This window comes from Schistosoma haematobium (assembly GCF_000699445.3).
Source record: "Schistosoma haematobium chromosome Unknown HiC_scaffold_67, whole genome shotgun sequence".
Lineage (NCBI taxonomy): Eukaryota > Metazoa > Platyhelminthes > Trematoda > Strigeidida > Schistosomatidae > Schistosoma > Schistosoma haematobium.
Genome location: NW_026137012.1, coordinates 1 through 23,775, shown reverse-complemented (window position 1 = coordinate 23,775; position 23,775 = coordinate 1).

Here is a 23,775-nt window from a genome sequence, read left to right as displayed (position 1 = left end):
TAACCAACAGGTGACACTCTGCACATTCTCACAGCGTTCCGTGTCACTTGAACACTTGGTGCAATGCACAACACCGACCAGTGGCACTGCCTTACCTAGTCCCACCCACATCATAGCTCTTCACAATCACTCGACTCACAACATAACCAACAGGTGACACTCTGCACATTCTCACAGCGTTCCGTGTCACTTGAACACTTGGTGCAATGCACAACACCGACCAGTGGCACTGCCTTACCTAGTCACATTCACAGACAACATGGTCTCACAGTATGCTACTACTCTGATGTATGCTGATCAGTGTATTCCTATCAGCCATCGGTGGAGAGGCTGAATAGAAGACTGACGCTTGTTGTGGAGCACATGCTTGGATTCACATGATCCTCTAGTACGAGCACGTATTTGTATGCGTCTTACTGGACGTAGGAAAGATGCTGCAAGAAAGCCTGTTACGGTTGTACTTAGTGATGATAGTCAAGCTGAGTATATATTTGAGGAACAACTAGGAATACACTGATCAGCATACATCACAGTAGTAGCATACTGTGAGACCATGTTGTCTGTGAATGTGACTAGGTAAGGCAGTGCCACTGGTCGGTGTTGTGCATTGCACCAAGTGTTCAAGTGACACGGAACGCTGTGAGAATGTGCAGAGTGTCACCTGGTGGTTATGGTGTGACTGGAGTGATTGTGAACAGCTATGATGTGGGTGCGACTCGTATGGTGAGTCAACATCCTACTTAAAAATAACACCAGGCACTTATTCAATAACGTTGTCCGGCAGCAACCACTTTGTCTAACTAAATTTCCTGCTCTCACTTGTAATTCTCTTTCCAACAACACAAAGCAAAACAACTTTCTAAGCGTGCAAACCATAGTTCACACTTTACAGCATTAAATACAGCTAAAGCTACAGAGATGGCACCCATGGAATACACTTACATAAAAGGTTCAGTCAATTATCAAATAACATGACACCAAGAAATAATAACAACACCAATAACAATAAGCTCAGCATTGAAATATACAATATGACGAATTAACAAATAACAACAATAAATACATACATGAGACTCACCGAATAATAAAACTGTCACTTTGGCTTTAAATATGCAGACTTTGTAGACAAAAATGGTGCATGTTCCAAATGTCACTGCGGCTGCTGCTGCTGCTGCTGCTGCTGCTGCTGCATCAACCAACTTTGTTCAAGCTAATTTCCTTTATATCTGATTCCAATGAATAATAATTATACGAATAATAATATCATCCCGTTAACTGAGTATTTAAAGCAGGCTTAATCTTCCAGTAGAATTATCAGCTACATTATGCAGTTTCCAGTGTAGCATCAAGTAATCGCCGATAACATTCGGTGACCTGGAATGCTTTAACTAGAGAAGACGGTTGATAAATGAGCGTGAGCAGGGTCAGTGGAAAAATAACAGTGTAAATAGATGTAGGATGAAGATGGATATGAGTGGGGTAAATGGAGGTTAAAGTAAAAAAATGTGCATTTCCTATCATTTTTCTTGTGGTCGAGTGGTCTAAGGCGTTGGATCTGTCCTGCAGTGTTAATGGGCGCCGGATCGAGTCCCAACCACATCAGAGTTGTTCACAATCACTCGACTCACAACATAACCAACAGGTGACACTCTGCATATTCTCACAGCGTTCCGTGTCACTTGAACACTTGGTGCAATGCACAACACCGACCAGTGGCACTGCCTTACCTAGTCCCACCCACATCATAGCTCTTCACAATCACTCGACTCACAACATAACCAACAGGTGACACTCTGCACATTCTCACAGCGTTCCGTGTCACTGCCTTACCTAGTCCCACCCACATCATAGCTCCTCACAATCACTCGACTCACAACATAACCAACAGGTGACACTCTGCATATTCTCACAGCGTTCCGTGTCACTTGAACACTTGGTGCAATGCACAACACCGACCAGTGGCACTGCCTTACCTAGTCCCACCCACATCATAGCTCTTCACAATCACTCGACTCACAACATAACCAACAGGTGACACTCTGCACATTCTCACAGCGTTCCGTGTCACTTGAACACTTGGTGCAATGCACAACACCGACCAGTGGCACTGCCTTACCTAGTCACATTCACAGACAACATGGTCTCACAGTATGCTACTACTCTGATGTATGCTGATCAGTGTATTCCTATCAGCCATCGGTGGAGAGGCTGAATAGAAGACTGACGCTTGTTGTGGAGCACATGCTTGGATTCACATGATCCTCTAGTACGAGCACGTATTTGTATGCGTCTTACTGGACGTAGGAAAGATGCTGCAAGAAAGCCTGTTACGGTTGTACTTAGTGATGATAGTCAAGCTGAGTATATATTTGAGGAACAACTAGGAATACACTGATCAGCATACATCACAGTAGTAGCATACTGTGAGACCATGTTGTCTGTGAATGTGACTAGGTAAGGCAGTGCCACTGGTCGGTGTTGTGCATTGCACCAAGTGTTCAAGTGACACGGAACGCTGTGAGAATGTGCAGAGTGTCACCTGGTGGTTATGGTGTGACTGGAGTGATTGTGAACAGCTATGATGTGGGTGCGACTCGTATGGTGAGTCAACATCCTACTTAAAAATAACACCAGGCACTTATTCAATAACGTTGTCCGGCAGCAACCACTTTGTCTAACTAAATTTCCTGCTCTCACTTGTAATTCTCTTTCCAACAACACAAAGCAAAACAACTTTCTAAGCGTGCAAACCATAGTTCACACTTTACAGCATTAAATACAGCTAAAGCTACAGAGATGGCACCCATGGAATACACTTACATAAAAGGTTCAGTCAATTATCAAATAACATGACACCAAGAAATAATAACAACACCAATAACAATAAGCTCAGCATTGAAATATACAATATGACGAATTAACAAATAACAACAATAAATACATACATGAGACTCACCGAATAATAAAACTGTCACTTTGGCTTTAAATATGCAGACTTTGTAGACAAAAATGGTGCATGTTCCAAATGTCACTGCGGCTGCTGCTGATGCTGCTGCTGCTGCTGCTCATCAACCAACTTTGTTCAAGCTAATTTCCTTTATATCTGATTCCAATGAATAATAATTATACGAATAATAATATCATCCCGTTAACTGAGTATTTAAAGCAGGCTTAATCTTCCAGTAGAATTATCAGCTACATTATGCAGTTTCCAGTGTAGCATCAAGTAATCGCCGATAACATTCGGTGACCTGGAATGCTTTAACTAGAGAAGACGGTTGATAAATGAGCGTGAGCAGGGTCAGTGGAAAAAATAACAGTGTAAATAGATGTAGGATGAAGATGGATATGAGTGGGGTAAATGGAGGTTAAAGTAAAAAAATGTGCATTTCCTATCATTTTTCTTGTGGTCGAGTGGTCTAAGGCGTTGGATCTGTCCTGCAGTGTTAATGGGCGCCGGATCGAGTCCCAACCACATCAGAGTTGTTCACAATCACTCGACTCACAACATAACCAACAGGTGACACTCTGCATATTCTCACAGCGTTCCGTGTCACTTGAACACTTGGTGCAATGCACAACACCGACCAGTGGCACTGCCTTACCTAGTCCCACCCACATCATAGCTCTTCACAATCACTCGACTCACAACATAACCAACAGGTGACACTCTGCACATTCTCACAGCGTTCCGTGTCACTGCCTTACCTAACCCACATCATAGCTCTCACAATCACTCGACTCACAACATAACCAACAGGTGACACTCTGCATATTCTCACAGCGTTCCGTGTCACTTGAACACTTGGTGCAATGCACAACACCGACCAGTGGCACTGCCTTACCTAGTCCCACCCACATCATAGCTCCTCACAATCACTCGACTCACAACATAACCAACAGGTGACACTCTGCACATTCTCACAGCGTTCCGTGTCACTGCCTTACCTAGTCCCACCCACATCATAGCTCCTCACAATCACTCGACTCACAACATAACCAACAGGTGACACTCTGCACATTCTCACAGCGTTCCGTGTCACTTGAACACTTGGTGCAATGCACAACACCGACCAGTGGCACTGCCTTACCTAGTCCCACCCACATCATAGCTCTTCACAATCACTCGACTCACAACATAACCAACAGGTGACACTCTGCACATTCTCACAGCGTTCCGTGTCACTTGAACACTTGGTGCAATGCACAACACCGACCAGTGGCACTGCCTTACCTAGTCCCACCCACATCATAGCTCTTCACAATCACTCGACTCACAACATAACCAACAGGTGACACTCTGCACATTCTCACAGCGTTCCGTGTCACTTGAACACTTGGTGCAATGCACAACACCGACCAGTGGCACTGCCTTACCTAGTCACATTCACAGACAACATGGTCTCACAGTATGCTACTACTCTGATGTATGCTGATCAGTGTATTCCTATCAGCCATCGGTGGAGAGGCTGAATAGAAGACTGACGCTTGTTGTGGAGCACATGCTTGGATTCACATGATCCTCTAGTACGAGCACGTATTTGTATGCGTCTTACTGGACGTAGGAAAGATGCTGCAAGAAAGCCTGTTACGGTTGTACTTAGTGATGATAGTCAAGCTGAGTATATATTTGAGGAACAACTAGGAATACACTGATCAGCATACATCACAGTAGTAGCATACTGTGAGACCATGTTGTCTGTGAATGTGACTAGGTAAGGCAGTGCCACTGGTCGGTGTTGTGCATTGCACCAAGTGTTCAAGTGACACGGAACGCTGTGAGAATGTGCAGAGTGTCACCTGGTGGTTATGGTGTGACTGGAGTGATTGTGAACAGCTACGATGTGGGTGCGACTCGTATGGTGAGTCAACATCCTACTTAAAAATAACACCAGGCACTTATTCAATAACGTTGTCCGGCAGCAACCACTTTGTCTAACTAAATTTCCTGCTCTCACTTGTAATTCTCTTTCCAACAACACAAAGCAAAACAACTTTCTAAGCGTGCAAACCATAGTTCACACTTTACAGCATTAAATACAGCTAAAGCTACAGAGATGGCACCCATGGAATACACTTACATAAAAGGTTCAGTCAATTATCAAATAACATGACACCAAGAAATAATAACAACACCAATAACAATAAGCTCAGCATTGAAATATACAATATGACGAATTAACAAATAACAACAATAAATACATACATGAGACTCACCGAATAATAAAACTGTCACTTTGGCTTTAAATATGCAGACTTTGTAGACAAAAATGGTGCATGTTCCAAATGTCACTGCGGCTGCTGCTGATGCTGCTGCTGCTGCTGCTGCTCATCAACCAACTTTGTTCAAGCTAATTTCCTTTATATCTGATTCCAATGAATAATAATTATACGAATAATAATATCATCCCGTTAACTGAGTATTTAAAGCAGGCTTAATCTTCCAGTAGAATTATCAGCTACATTATGCAGTTTCCAGTGTAGCATCAAGTAATCGCCGATAACATTCGGTGACCTGGAATGCTTTAACTAGAGAAGACGGTTGATAAATGAGCGTGAGCAGGGTCAGTGGAAAAATAACAGTGTAAATAGATGTAGGATGAAGATGGATATGAGTGGGGTAAATGGAGGTTAAAGTAAAAAAATGTGCATTTCCTATCATTTTTCTTGTGGTCGAGTGGTCTAAGGCGTTGGATCTGTCCTGCAGTGTTAATGGGCGCCGGATCGAGTCCCAACCACATCAGAGTTGTTCACAATCACTCGACTCACAACATAACCAACAGGTGACACTCTGCATATTCTCACAGCGTTCCGTGTCACTTGAACACTTGGTGCAATGCACAACACCGACCAGTGGCACTGCCTTACCTAGTCCCACCCACATCATAGCTCTTCACAATCACTCGACTCACAACATAACCAACAGGTGACACTCTGCACATTCTCACAGCGTTCCGTGTCACTTGAACACTGCAATGCACAACACCGACCAGTGGCACTGCCTCCCCACCCACATCATAGCTCCTCACAATCACTCGACTCACAACATAACCAACAGGTGACACTCTGCACATTCTCACAGCGTTCCGTGTCACTTGAACACTTGGTGCAATGCACAACACCGACCAGTGGCACTGCCTTACCTAGTCCCACCCACATCATAGCTCTTCACAATCACTCGACTCACAACATAACCAACAGGTGACACTCTGCACATTCTCACAGCGTTCCGTGTCACTTGAACACTTGGTGCAATGCACAACACCGACCAGTGGCACTGCCTTACCTAGTCACATTCACAGACAACATGGTCTCACAGTATGCTACTACTCTGATGTATGCTGATCAGTGTATTCCTATCAGCCATCGGTGGAGAGGCTGAATAGAAGACTGACGCTTGTTGTGGAGCACATGCTTGGATTCACATGATCCTCTAGTACGAGCACGTATTTGTATGCGTCTTACTGGACGTAGGAAAGATGCTGCAAGAAAGCCTGTTACGGTTGTACTTAGTGATGATAGTCAAGCTGAGTATATATTTGAGGAACAACTAGGAATACACTGATCAGCATACATCACAGTAGTAGCATACTGTGAGACCATGTTGTCTGTGAATGTGACTAGGTAAGGCAGTGCCACTGGTCGGTGTTGTGCATTGCACCAAGTGTTCAAGTGACACGGAACGCTGTGAGAATGTGCAGAGTGTCACCTGGTGGTTATGGTGTGACTGGAGTGATTGTGAACAGCTATGATGTGGGTGCGACTCGTATGGTGAGTCAACATCCTACTTAAAAATAACACCAGGCACTTATTCAATAACGTTGTCCGGCAGCAACCACTTTGTCTAACTAAATTTCCTGCTCTCACTTGTAATTCTCTTTCCAACAACACAAAGCAAAACAACTTTCTAAGCGTGCAAACCATAGTTCACACTTTACAGCATTAAATACAGCTAAAGCTACAGAGATGGCACCCATGGAATACACTTACATAAAAGGTTCAGTCAATTATCAAATAACATGACACCAAGAAATAATAACAACACCAATAACAATAAGCTCAGCATTGAAATATACAATATGACGAATTAACAAATAACAACAATAAATACATACATGAGACTCACCGAATAATAAAACTGTCACTTTGGCTTTAAATATGCAGACTTTGTAGACAAAAATGGTGCATGTTCCAAATGTCACTGCGGCTGCTGCTGCTGTGCTGCTGCTGCTGCTGCTCATCAACCAACTTTGTTCAAGCTAATTTCCTTTATATCTGATTCCAATGAATAATAATTATACGAATAATAATATCATCCCGTTAACTGAGTATTTAAAGCAGGCTTAATCTTCCAGTAGAATTATCAGCTACATTATGCAGTTTCCAGTGTAGCATCAAGTAATCGCCGATAACATTCGGTGACCTGGAATGCTTTAACTAGAGAAGACGGTTGATAAATGAGCGTGAGCAGGGTCAGTGGAAAAATAACAGTGTAAATAGATGTAGGATGAAGATGGATATGAGTGGGGTAAATGGAGGTTAAAGTAAAAAAATGTGCATTTCCTATCATTTTTCTTGTGGTCGAGTGGTCTAAGGCGTTGGATCTGTCCTGCAGTGTTAATGGGCGCCGGATCGAGTCCCAACCACATCAGAGTTGTTCACAATCACTCGACTCACAACATAACCAACAGGTGACACTCTGCATATTCTCACAGCGTTCCGTGTCACTTGAACACTTGGTGCAATGCACAACACCGACCAGTGGCACTGCCTTACCTAGTCCCACCCACATCATAGCTCTTCACAATCACTCGACTCACAACATAACCAACAGGTGACACTCTGCACATTCTCACAGCGTTCCGTGTCACTGCCTTACCTAGTCCCACCCACATCATAGCTCTTCACAATCACTCGACTCACAACATAACCAACAGGTGACACTCTGCATGCGTTCCGTGTCACTTGAACACTTGGTGCAATGCACAACACCGACCAGTGGCACTGCCTTACCTAGTCCCACCCACATCATAGCTCCTCACAATCACTCGACTCACAACATAACCAACAGGTGACACTCTGCACATTCTCACAGCGTTCCGTGTCACTGCCTTACCTAGTCCCACCCACATCATAGCTCCTCACAATCACTGACTCACAACATAACCAACAGGTGACACTGCATATTCTCACAGCGTTCCGTGTCACTTGAACACTTGGTGCAATGCACAACACCGACCAGTGGCACTGCCTTACCTAGTCCCACCCACATCATAGCTCTTCACAATCACTGACTCACAACATAACCAACAGGTGACACTCTGCACATTCTCACAGCGTTCCGTGTCACTTGAACACTTGGTGCAATGCACAACACCGACCAGTGGCACTGCCTTACCTAGTCCCACCCACATCATAGCTCTTCACAATCACTCGACTCACAACATAACCAACAGGTGACACTCTGCACATTCTCACAGCGTTCCGTGTCACTTGAACACTTGGTGCAATGCACAACACCGACCAGTGGCACTGCCTTACCTAGTCACATTCACAGACAACATGGTCTCACAGTATGCTACTACTCTGATGTATGCTGATCAGTGTATTCCTATCAGCCATCGGTGGAGAGGCTGAATAGAAGACTGACGCTTGTTGTGGAGCACATGCTTGGATTCACATGATCCTCTAGTACGAGCACGTATTTGTATGCGTCTTACTGGACGTAGGAAAGATGCTGCAAGAAAGCCTGTTACGGTTGTACTTAGTGATGATAGTCAAGCTGAGTATATATTTGAGGAACAACTAGGAATACACTGATCAGCATACATCACAGTAGTAGCATACTGTGAGACCATGTTGTCTGTGAATGTGACTAGGTAAGGCAGTGCCACTGGTCGGTGTTGTGCATTGCACCAAGTGTTCAAGTGACACGGAACGCTGTGAGAATGTGCAGAGTGTCACCTGGTGGTTATGGTGTGACTGGAGTGATTGTGAACAGCTATGATGTGGGTGCGACTCGTATGGTGAGTCAACATCCTACTTAAAAATAACACCAGGCACTTATTCAATAACGTTGTCCGGCAGCAACCACTTTGTCTAACTAAATTTCCTGCTCTCACTTGTAATTCTCTTTCCAACAACACAAAGCAAAACAACTTTCTAAGCGTGCAAACCATAGTTCACACTTTACAGCATTAAATACAGCTAAAGCTACAGAGATGGCACCCATGGAATACACTTACATAAAAGGTTCAGTCAATTATCAAATAACATGACACCAAGAAATAATAACAACACCAATAACAATAAGCTCAGCATTGAAATATACAATATGACGAATTAACAAATAACAACAATAAATACATACATGAGACTCACCGAATAATAAAACTGTCACTTTGGCTTTAAATATGCAGACTTTGTAGACAAAAATGGTGCATGTTCCAAATGTCACTGCGGCTGCTGCTGCTGATGCTGCTGCTGCTGCTGCTCATCAACCAACTTTGTTCAAGCTAATTTCCTTTATATCTGATTCCAATGAATAATAATTATACGAATAATAATATCATCCCGTTAACTGAGTATTTAAAGCAGGCTTAATCTTCCAGTAGAATTATCAGCTACATTATGCAGTTTCCAGTGTAGCATCAAGTAATCGCCGATAACATTCGGTGACCTGGAATGCTTTAACTAGAGAAGACGGTTGATAAATGAGCGTGAGCAGGGTCAGTGGAAAAATAACAGTGTAAATAGATGTAGGATGAAGATGGATATGAGTGGGGTAAATGGAGGTTAAAGTAAAAAAAATGTGCATTTCCTATCATTTTTCTTGTGGTCGAGTGGTCTAAGGCGTTGGATCTGTCCTGCAGTGTTAATGGGCGCCGGATCGAGTCCCAACCACATCAGAGTTGTTCACAATCACTCGACTCACAACATAACCAACAGGTGACACTCTGCATATTCTCACAGCGTTCCGTGTCACTTGAACACTTGGTGCAATGCACAACACCGACCAGTGGCACTGCCTTACCTAGTCCCACCCACATCATAGCTCTTCACAATCACTCGACTCACAACATAACCAACAGGTGACACTCTGCACATTCTCACAGCGTTCCGTGTCACTCATAGCTCTCACAATCACTTCACAACATAACCAACAGGTGACACTCTGCATGCGTTCCGTGTCACTTGAACACTTGGTGCAATGCACAACACCGACCAGTGGCACTGCCTTACCTAGTCCCACCCACATCATAGCTCCTCACAATCACTCGACTCACAACATAACCAACAGGTGACACTCTGCACATTCTCACAGCGTTCCGTGTCACTGCCTTACCTAGTCCCACCCACATCATACTCCTCACAATCTCGACTCACAACATCAACTGACACTGCAATTCTCACAACATAACAACACAACAGGTGCCTTACACTCCCACATGCATACTTCTCACAGTGCGTTCTCGTGTCACGTGGCAATGCACACACGACCAGTGGCATGCCTCCTCACCACATCATGCTCACGACTCACAACATAACCAACAGGTGACACTCTGCAATTCTCACAGCGTTCCGTGTCACTTGAACACTTGGTGCAATGCACAACACCGACCAGTGGCACTGCCTTACCTAGTCCCACCCACATCATAGCTCTTCACAATCACTCGACTCACAACATAACCAACAGGTGACACTCTGCACATTCTCACAGCGTTCCGTGTCACTTGAACACTTGGTGCAATGCACAACACCGACCAGTGGCACTGCCTTACCTAGTCACATTCACAGACAACATGGTCTCACAGTATGCTACTACTCTGATGTATGCTGATCAGTGTATTCCTATCAGCCATCGGTGGAGAGGCTGAATAGAAGACTGACGCTTGTTGTGGAGCACATGCTTGGATTCACATGATCCTCTAGTACGAGCACGTATTTGTATGCGTCTTACTGGACGTAGGAAAGATGCTGCAAGAAAGCCTGTTACGGTTGTACTTAGTGATGATAGTCAAGCTGAGTATATATTTGAGGAACAACTAGGAATACACTGATCAGCATACATCACAGTAGTAGCATACTGTGAGACCATGTTGTCTGTGAATGTGACTAGGTAAGGCAGTGCCACTGGTCGGTGTTGTGCATTGCACCAAGTGTTCAAGTGACACGGAACGCTGTGAGAATGTGCAGAGTGTCACCTGGTGGTTATGGTGTGACTGGAGTGATTGTGAACAGCTATGATGTGGGTGCGACTCGTATGGTGAGTCAACATCCTACTTAAAAATAACACCAGGCACTTATTCAATAACGTTGTCCGGCAGCAACCACTTTGTCTAACTAAATTTCCTGCTCTCACTTGTAATTCTCTTTCCAACAACACAAAGCAAAACAACTTTCTAAGCGTGCAAACCATAGTTCACACTTTACAGCATTAAATACAGCTAAAGCTACAGAGATGGCACCCATGGAATACACTTACATAAAAGGTTCAGTCAATTATCAAATAACATGACACCAAGAAATAATAACAACACCAATAACAATAAGCTCAGCATTGAAATATACAATATGACGAATTAACAAATAACAACAATAAATACATACATGAGACTCACCGAATAATAAAACTGTCACTTTGGCTTTAAATATGCAGACTTTGTAGACAAAAATGGTGCATGTTCCAAATGTCACTGCGGCTGCTGCTGATGCTGCTGCTGCTGCTGCTCATCAACCAACTTTGTTCAAGCTAATTTCCTTTATATCTGATTCCAATGAATAATAATTATACGAATAATAATATCATCCCGTTAACTGAGTATTTAAAGCAGGCTTAATCTTCCAGTAGAATTATCAGCTACATTATGCAGTTTCCAGTGTAGCATCAAGTAATCGCCGATAACATTCGGTGACCTGGAATGCTTTAACTAGAGAAGACGGTTGATAAATGAGCGTGAGCAGGGTCAGTGGAAAAATAACAGTGTAAATAGATGTAGGATGAAGATGGATATGAGTGGGGTAAATGGAGGTTAAAGTAAAAAAATGTGCATTTCCTATCATTTTTCTTGTGGTCGAGTGGTCTAAGGCGTTGGATCTGTCCTGCAGTGTTAATGGGCGCCGGATCGAGTCCCAACCACATCAGAGTTGTTCACAATCACTCGACTCACAACATAACCAACAGGTGACACTCTGCATATTCTCACAGCGTTCCGTGTCACTTGAACACTTGGTGCAATGCACAACACCGACCAGTGGCACTGCCTTACCTAGTCCCACCCACATCATAGCTCTCACAATCACTTCACAACATAACCAACAGGTGACACTCTGCACACACCGACCAGTGGCACTGCCTTACCTAGTCCCACCCACATCATAGCTCTCACAATCACTCGACTCACAACATAACCAACAGGTGACACTCTGCAATTCTCACAGCGTTCCGTGTCACTGCCTTACCTAGTCCCACCCACATCATAGCTCCTCACAATCACTGACTCACAACATAACCAACAGGTGACACTCTGCATATTCTCACAGCGTTCCGTGTCACTTGAACACTTGGTGCAATGCACAACACCGACCAGTGGCACTGCCTTACCTAGTCCCACCCACATCATAGCTCCTCACAATCACTCGACTCACAACATAACCAACAGGTGACACTCTGCACATTCTCACAGCGTTCCGTGTCACTGCCTTACCTAGTCCCACCCACATCATAGCTCCTCACAATCACTCGACTCACAACATAACCAACAGGTGACACTGCATATTCTCACAGCGTTCCGTGTCACTTGAACACTTGGTGCAATGCACAACACCGACCAGTGGCACTGCCTTACCTAGTCCCACCCACATCATAGCTCTTCACAATCACTCGACTCACAACATAACCAACAGGTGACACTCTGCACATTCTCACAGCGTTCCGTGTCACTTGAACACTTGGTGCAATGCACAACACCGACCAGTGGCACTGCCTTACCTAGTCCCACCCACATCATAGCTCTTCACAATCACTCGACTCACAACATAACCAACAGGTGACACTCTGCACATTCTCACAGCGTTCCGTGTCACTTGAACACTTGGTGCAATGCACAACACCGACCAGTGGCACTGCCTTACCTAGTCACATTCACAGACAACATGGTCTCACAGTATGCTACTACTCTGATGTATGCTGATCAGTGTATTCCTATCAGCCATCGGTGGAGAGGCTGAATAGAAGACTGACGCTTGTTGTGGAGCACATGCTTGGATTCACATGATCCTCTAGTACGAGCACGTATTTGTATGCGTCTTACTGGACGTAGGAAAGATGCTGCAAGAAAGCCTGTTACGGTTGTACTTAGTGATGATAGTCAAGCTGAGTATATATTTGAGGAACAACTAGGAATACACTGATCAGCATACATCACAGTAGTAGCATACTGTGAGACCATGTTGTCTGTGAATGTGACTAGGTAAGGCAGTGCCACTGGTCGGTGTTGTGCATTGCACCAAGTGTTCAAGTGACACGGAACGCTGTGAGAATGTGCAGAGTGTCACCTGGTGGTTATGGTGTGACTGGAGTGATTGTGAACAGCTATGATGTGGGTGCGACTCGTATGGTGAGTCAACATCCTACTTAAAAATAACACCAGGCACTTATTCAATAACGTTGTCCGGCAGCAACCACTTTGTCTAACTAAATTTCCTGCTCTCACTTGTAATTCTCTTTCCAACAACACAAAGCAAAACAACTTTCTAAGCGTGCAAACCATAGTTCACACTTTACAGCATTAAATACAGCTAAAGCTACAGAGATGGCACCCATGGAATACACTTACATAAAAGGTTCAGTCAATTATCAAATAACATGACACCAAGAAATAATAACAACACCAATAACAATAAGCTCAGCATTGAAATATACAATATGACGAATTAACAAATAACAACAATAAATACATACATGAGACTCACCGAATAATAAAACTGTCACTTTGGCTTTAAATATGCAGACTTTGTAGACAAAAATGGTGCATGTTCCAAATGTCACTGCGGCTGCTGCTGCTGCTGCTGCTGCTGCTGCTCATCAACCAACTTTGTTCAAGCTAATTTCCTTTATATCTGATTCCAATGAATAATAATTATACGAATAATAATATCATCCCGTTAACTGAGTATTTAAAGCAGGCTTAATCTTCCAGTAGAATTATCAGCTACATTATGCAGTTTCCAGTGTAGCATCAAGTAATCGCCGATAACATTCGGTGACCTGGAATGCTTTAACTAGAGAAGACGGTTGATAAATGAGCGTGAGCAGGGTCAGTGGAAAAATAACAGTGTAAATAGATGTAGGATGAAGATGGATATGAGTGGGGTAAATGGAGGTTAAAGTAAAAAAATGTGCATTTCCTATCATTTTTCTTGTGGTCGAGTGGTCTAAGGCGTTGGATCTGTCCTGCAGTGTTAATGGGCGCCGGATCGAGTCCCAACCACATCAGAGTTGTTCACAATCACTCGACTCACAACATAACCAACAGGTGACACTCTGCATATTCTCACAGCGTTCCGTGTCACTTGAACACTTGGTGCAATGCACAACACCGACCAGTGGCACTGCCTTACCTAGTCCCACCCACATCATAGCTCTCACAATCACTCGACTCACAACATAACCAACAGGTGACACTCTGCACATTCTCACAGCGTTCCGTGTCACTGCCTTACCTAGTCCCACCCACATCATAGCTCCACAATCACTGACTCACAACATAACCAACAGGTGACACTCTGCATATTCTCACAGCGTTCCGTGTCACTTGAACACTTGGTGCAATGCACAACACCGACCAGTGTGCACTGCCTTACCTAGTCCCACCCACATCATAGCTCTCACAATCACTGACTCACAACATAACCAACAGGTGACACTCTGCACATTCTCACAGCGTTCCGTGTCACTGCCTTACCTAGTCCCACCCACATCATAGCTCCTCACAATCACTCGACTCACAACATAACCAACAGGTGACACTGCAATTCTCACAGCGTTCCGTGTCACTTGAACACTTGGTGCAATGCACAACACCGACCAGTGGCACTGCCTTACCTAGTCCCACCCACATCATAGCTCTTCACAATCACTCGACTCACAACATAACCAACAGGTGACACTCTGCACATTCTCACAGCGTTCCGTGTCACTTGAACACTTGGTGCAATGCACAACACCGACCAGTGGCACTGCCTTACCTAGTCCCACCCACATCATAGCTCTTCACAATCACTCGACTCACAACATAACCAACAGGTGACACTCTGCACATTCTCACAGCGTTCCGTGTCACTTGAACACTTGGTGCAATGCACAACACCGACCAGTGGCACTGCCTTACCTAGTCACATTCACAGACAACATGGTCTCACAGTATGCTACTACTCTGATGTATGCTGATCAGTGTATTCCTATCAGCCATCGGTGGAGAGGCTGAATAGAAGACTGACGCTTGTTGTGGAGCACATGCTTGGATTCACATGATCCTCTAGTACGAGCACGTATTTGTATGCGTCTTACTGGACGTAGGAAAGATGCTGCAAGAAAGCCTGTTACGGTTGTACTTAGTGATGATAGTCAAGCTGAGTATATATTTGAGGAACAACTAGGAATACACTGATCAGCATACATCACAGTAGTAGCATACTGTGAGACCATGTTGTCTGTGAATGTGACTAGGTAAGGCAGTGCCACTGGTCGGTGTTGTGCATTGCACCAAGTGTTCAAGTGACACGGAACGCTGTGAGAATGTGCAGAGTGTCACCTGGTGGTTATGGTGTGACTGGAGTGATTGTGAACAGCTATGATGTGGGTGCGACTCGTATGGTGAGTCAACATCCTACTTAAAAATAACACCAGGCACTTATTCAATAACGTTGTCCGGCAGCAACCACTTTGTCTAACTAAATTTCCTGCTCTCACTTGTAATTCTCTTTCCAACAACACAAAGCAAAACAACTTTCTAAGCGTGCAAACCATAGTTCACACTTTACAGCATTAAATACAGCTAAAGCTACAGAGATGGCACCCATGGAATACACTTACATAAAAGGTTCAGTCAATTATCAAATAACATGACACCAAGAAATAATAACAACACCAATAACAATAAGCTCAGCATTGAAATATACAATATGACGAATTAACAAATAACAACAATAAATACATACATGAGACTCACCGAATAATAAAACTGTCACTTTGGCTTTAAATATGCAGACTTTGTAGACAAAAATGGTGCATGTTCCAAATGTCACTGCGGCTGCTGCTGATGCTGCTGCTGCTGCTGCTCATCAACCAACTTTGTTCAAGCTAATTTCCTTTATATCTGATTCCAATGAATAATAATTATACGAATAATAATATCATCCCGTTAACTGAGTATTTAAAGCAGGCTTAATCTTCCAGTAGAATTATCAGCTACATTATGCAGTTTCCAGTGTAGCATCAAGTAATCGCCGATAACATTCGGTGACCTGGAATGCTTTAACTAGAGAAGACGGTTGATAAATGAGCGTGAGCAGGGTCAGTGGAAAAATAACAGTGTAAATAGATGTAGGATGAAGATGGATATGAGTGGGGTAAATGGAGGTTAAAGTAAAAAAATGTGCATTTCCTATCATTTTTCTTGTGGTCGAGTGGTCTAAGGCGTTGGATCTGTCCTGCAGTGTTAATGGGCGCCGGATCGAGTCCCAACCACATCAGAGTTGTTCACAATCACTCGACTCACAACATAACCAACAGGTGACACTCTGCATATTCTCACAGCGTTCCGTGTCACTTGAACACTTGGTGCAATGCACAACACCGACCAGTGGCACTGCCTTACCTAGTCCCACCCACATCATAGCTCTTCACAATCACTCGACTCACAACATAACCAACAGGTGACACTCTGCACATTCTCACAGCGTTCCGTGTCACTGCCTTACCTAGTCCCACCCACATCATAGCTCTCACAATCACTGACTCACAACATAACCAACAGGTGACACTCTGCAATTCTCACAGCGTTCCGTGTCACTTGAACACTTGGTGCAATGCACAACACCGACCAGTGGCACTGCCTTACCTAGTCCCACCCACATCATAGCTCTCACAATCACTCGACTCACAACATAACCAACAGGTGACACTCTGCACATTCTCACAGCGTTCCGTGTCACTGCCTTACCTAGTCCCACCCACATCATAGCTCCTCACAATCACTCACTCACAACATAACCAACAGGTGACACTCTGCACATTCTCACAGCGTTCCGTGTCACTTGAACACTTGGTGCAATGCACAACACCGACCAGTGGCACTGCCTTACCTAGTCCCACCCACATCATAGCTCTTCACAATCACTCGACTCACAACATAACCAACAGGTGACACTCTGCACATTCTCACAGCGTTCCGTGTCACTTGAACACTTGGTGCAATGCACAACACCGACCAGTGGCACTGCCTTACCTAGTCCCACCCACATCATAGCTCTTCACAATCACTCGACTCACAACATAACCAACAGGTGACACTCTGCACATTCTCACAGCGTTCCGTGTCACTTGAACACTTGGTGCAATGCACAACACCGACCAGTGGCACTGCCTTACCTAGTCACATTCACAGACAACATGGTCTCACAGTATGCTACTACTCTGATGTATGCTGATCAGTGTATTCCTATCAGCCATCGGTGGAGAGGCTGAATAGAAGACTGACGCTTGTTGTGGAGCACATGCTTGGATTCACATGATCCTCTAGTACGAGCACGTATTTGTATGCGTCTTACTGGACGTAGGAAAGATGCTGCAAGAAAGCCTGTTACGGTTGTACTTAGTGATGATAGTCAAGCTGAGTATATATTTGAGGAACAACTAGGAATACACTGATCAGCATACATCACAGTAGTAGCATACTGTGAGACCATGTTGTCTGTGAATGTGACTAGGTAAGGCAGTGCCACTGGTCGGTGTTGTGCATTGCACCAAGTGTTCAAGTGACACGGAACGCTGTGAGAATGTGCAGAGTGTCACCTGGTGGTTATGGTGTGACTGGAGTGATTGTGAACAGCTATGATGTGGGTGCGACTCGTATGGTGAGTCAACATCCTACTTAAAAATAACACCAGGCACTTATTCAATAACGTTGTCCGGCAGCAACCACTTTGTCTAACTAAATTTCCTGCTCTCACTTGTAATTCTCTTTCCAACAACACAAAGCAAAACAACTTTCTAAGCGTGCAAACCATAGTTCACACTTTACAGCATTAAATACAGCTAAAGCTACAGAGATGGCACCCATGGAATACACTTACATAAAAGGTTCAGTCAATTATCAAATAACATGACACCAAGAAATAATAACAACACCAATAACAATAAGCTCAGCATTGAAATATACAATATGACGAATTAACAAATAACAACAATAAATACATACATGAGACTCACCGAATAATAAAACTGTCACTTTGGCTTTAAATATGCAGACTTTGTAGACAAAAATGGTGCATGTTCCAAATGTCACTGCGGCTGCTGCTGATGCTGCTGCTGCTGCTGCTCATCAACCAACTTTGTTCAAGCTAATTTCCTTTATATCTGATTCCAATGAATAATAATTATACGAATAATAATATCATCCCGTTAACTGAGTATTTAAAGCAGGCTTAATCTTCCAGTAGAATTATCAGCTACATTATGCAGTTTCCAGTGTAGCATCAAGTAATCGCCGATAACATTCGGTGACCTGGAATGCTTTAACTAGAGAAGACGGTTGATAAATGAGCGTGAGCAGGGTCAGTGGAAAAATAACAGTGTAAATAGATGTAGGATGAAGATGGATATGAGTGGGGTAAATGGAGGTTAAAGTAAAAAAAATGTGCATTCCCTATCATTTTTCTTGTGGTCGAGTGGTCTAAGGCGTTGGATCTGTCCTGCAGTGTTAATGGGCGCCGGATCGAGTCCCAACCACATCAGAGTTGTTCACAATCACTCGACTCACAACATAACCAACAGGTGACACTCTGCATATTCTCACAGCGTTCCGTGTCACTTGAACACTTGGTGCAATGCACAACACCGACCAGTGGCACTGCCTTACCTAGTCCCACCCACATCATAGCTCTTCACAATCACTCGACTCACAACATAACCAACAGGTGACACTCTGCACATTCTCACAGCGTTCCGTGTCACTGCCTTACCTAGTCCCACCCACATCATAGCTCCTCACAATCACTCGACTCACAACATAACCAACAGGTGACACTCTGCATATTCTCACAGCGTTCCGTGTCACTTGAACACTTGGTGCAATGCACAACACCGACCAGTGGCACTGCCTTACCTAGTCCCACCCACATCATAGCTCCTCACAATCACTCGACTCACAACATAACCAACAGGTGACACTCTGCACATTCTCACAGCGTTCCGTGTCACTGCCTTACCTAGTCCCACCCACATCATAGCTCCTCACAATCACTGACTCACAACATAACCAACAGGTGACACTCTGCACATTCTCACAGCGTTCCGTGTCACTTGAACACTTGGTGCAATGCACAACACCGACCAGTGGCACTGCCTTACCTAGTCCCACCCACATCATAGCTCTTCACAATCACTGACTCACAACATAACCAACAGGTGACACTCTGCACATTCTCACAGCGTTCCGTGTCACTTGAACACTTGGTGCAATGCACAACACCGACCAGTGGCACTGCCTTACCTAGTCCCACCCACATCATAGCTCTTCACAATCACTGACTCACAACATAACCAACAGGTGACACTCTGCACATTCTCACAGCGTTCCGTGTCACTTGAACACTTGGTGCAATGCACAACACCGACCAGTGGCACTGCCTTACCTAGTCACATTCACAGACAACATGGTCTCACAGTATGCTACTACTCTGATGTATGCTGATCAGTGTATTCCTATCAGCCATCGGTGGAGAGGCTGAATAGAAGACTGACGCTTGTTGTGGAGCACATGCTTGGATTCACATGATCCTCTAGTACGAGCACGTATTTGTATGCGTCTTACTGGACGTAGGAAAGATGCTGCAAGAAAGCCTGTTACGGTTGTACTTAGTGATGATAGTCAAGCTGAGTATATATTTGAGGAACAACTAGGAATACACTGATCAGCATACATCACAGTAGTAGCATACTGTGAGACCATGTTGTCTGTGAATGTGACTAGGTAAGGCAGTGCCACTGGTCGGTGTTGTGCATTGCACCAAGTGTTCAAGTGACACGGAACGCTGTGAGAATGTGCAGAGTGTCACCTGGTGGTTATGGTGTGACTGGAGTGATTGTGAACAGCTATGATGTGGGTGCGACTCGTATGGTGAGTCAACATCCTACTTAAAAATAACACCAGGCACTTATTCAATAACGTTGTCCGGCAGCAACCACTTTGTCTAACTAAATTTCCTGCTCTCACTTGTAATTCTCTTTCCAACAACACAAAGCAAAACAACTTTCTAAGCGTGCAAACCATAGTTCACACTTTACAGCATTAAATACAGCTAAAGCTACAGAGATGGCACCCATGGAATACACTTACATAAAAGGTTCAGTCAATTATCAAATAACATGACACCAAGAAATAATAACAACACCAATAACAATAAGCTCAGCATTGAAATATACAATATGACGAATTAACAAATAACAACAATAAATACATACATGAGACTCACCGAATAATAAAACTGTCACTTTGGCTTTAAATATGCAGACTTTGTAGACAAAAATGGTGCATGTTCCAAATGTCACTGCGGCTGCTGCTGATGCTGCTGCTGCTGCTGCTCATCAACCAACTTTGTTCAAGCTAATTTCCTTTATATCTGATTCCAATGAATAATAATTATACGAATAATAATATCATCCCGTTAACTGAGTATTTAAAGCAGGCTTAATCTTCCAGTAGAATTATCAGCTACATTATGCAGTTTCCAGTGTAGCATCAAGTAATCGCCGATAACATTCGGTGACCTGGAATGCTTTAACTAGAGAAGACGGTTGATAAATGAGCGTGAGCAGGGTCAGTGGAAAAATAACAGTGTAAATAGATGTAGGATGAAGATGGATATGAGTGGGGTAAATGGAGGTTAAAGTAAAAAAATGTGCATTCCCTATCATTTTTCTTGTGGTCGAGTGGTCTAAGGCGTTGGATCTGTCCTGCAGTGTTAATGGGCGCCGGATCGAGTCCCAACCACATCAGAGTTGTTCACAATCACTCGACTCACAACATAACCAACAGGTGACACTCTGCATATTCTCACAGCGTTCCGTGTCACTTGAACACTTGGTGCAATGCACAACACCGACCAGTGGCACTGCCTTACCTAGTCCCACCCACATCATAGCTCTTCACAATCACTCGACTCACAACATAACCAACAGGTGACACTCTGCACATTCTCACAGCGTTCCGTGTCACTTGAACACTTGGTGCACACAACACCGACCAGTGGCAGTCCCACCCACATCATAGCTCCTCACAATCACTGACTCACAACATAACCAACAGGTGACACTCTGCACATTCTCACAGCGTTCCGTGTCACTTGAACACTTGGTGCAATGCACAACACCGACCAGTGGCACTGCCTCCTAGTCCCACCCACATCATAGCTCCTCACAATCACTCGACTCACAACATAACCAACAGGTGACACTCTGCACATTCTCACAGCGTTCCGTGTCACTTGAACACTTGGTGCAATGCACAACACCGACCAGTGGCACTGCCTTACCTAGTCCCACCCACATCATAGCTCTTCACAATCACTCGACTCACAACATAACCAACAGGTGACACTCTGCACATTCTCACAGCGTTCCGTGTCACTTGAACACTTGGTGCAATGCACAACACCGACCAGTGGCACTGCCTTACCTAGTCACATTCACAGACAACATGGTCTCACAGTATGCTACTACTCTGATGTATGCTGATCAGTGTATTCCTATCAGCCATCGGTGGAGAGGCTGAATAGAAGACTGACGCTTGTTGTGGAGCACATGCTTGGATTCACATGATCCTCTAGTACGAGCACGTATTTGTATGCGTCTTACTGGACGTAGGAAAGATGCTGCAAGAAAGCCTGTTACGGTTGTACTTAGTGATGATAGTCAAGCTGAGTATATATTTGAGGAACAACTAGGAATACACTGATCAGCATACATCACAGTAGTAGCATACTGTGAGACCATGTTGTCTGTGAATGTGACTAGGTAAGGCAGTGCCACTGGTCGGTGTTGTGCATTGCACCAAGTGTTCAAGTGACACGGAACGCTGTGAGAATGTGCAGAGTGTCACCTGGTGGTTATGGTGTGACTGGAGTGATTGTGAACAGCTATGATGTGGGTGCGACTCGTATGGTGAGTCAACATCCTACTTAAAAATAACACCAGGCACTTATTCAATAACGTTGTCCGGCAGCAACCACTTTGTCTAACTAAATTTCCTGCTCTCACTTGTAATTCTCTTTCCAACAACACAAAGCAAAACAACTTTCTAAGCGTGCAAACCATAGTTCACACTTTACAGCATTAAATACAGCTAAAGCTACAGAGATGGCACCCATGGAATACACTTACATAAAAGGTTCAGTCAATTATCAAATAACATGATACCAAGAAATAATAACAACACCAATAACAATAAGCTCAGCATTGAAATATACAATATGACGAATTAACAAATAACAACAATAAATACATACATGAGACTCACCGAATAATAAAACTGTCACTTTGGCTTTAAATATGCAGACTTTGTAGACAAAAATGGTGCATGTTCCAAATGTCACTGCGGCTGCTGCTGATGCTGCTGCTGCTGCTGCTCATCAACCAACTTTGTTCAAGCTAATTTCCTTTATATCTGATTCCAATGAATAATAATTATACGAATAATAATATCATCCCGTTAACTGAGTATTTAAAGCAGGCTTAATCTTCCAGTAGAATTATCAGCTACATTATGCAGTTTCCAGTGTAGCATCAAGTAATCGCCGATAACATTCGGTGACCTGGAATGCTTTAACTAGAGAAGACGGTTGATAAATGAGCGTGAGCAGGGTCAGTGGAAAAATAACAGTGTAAATAGATGTAGGATGAAGATGGATATGAGTGGGGTAAATGGAGGTTAAAGTAAAAAAAATGTGCATTCCCTATCATTTTTCTTGTGGTCGAGTGGTCTAAGGCGTTGGATCTGTCCTGCAGTGTTAATGGGCGCCGGATCGAGTCCCAACCACATCAGAGTTGTTCACAATCACTGACTCACAACATAACCAACAGGTGACACTCTGCATATTCTCACAGCGTTCCGTGTCACTTGAACACTTGGTGCAATGCACAACACCGACCAGTGGCACTGCCTTACCTAGTCCCACCCACATCATAGCTCCTCACAATCACTCGACTCACAACATAACCAACAGGTGACACTCTGCACATTCTCACAGCGTTCCGTGTCACTGCCTTACCTAGTCCCACCCACATCATAGCTCCTCACAATCACTCGACTCACAACATAACCAACAGGTGACACTCTGCATATTCTCACAGCGTTCCGTGTCACTTGAACACTTGGTGCAATGCACAACACCGACCAGTGGCACTGCCTTACCTAGTCCCACCCACATCATAGCTCTTCACAATCACTCGACTCACAACATAACCAACAGGTGACACTCTGCACATTCTCACAG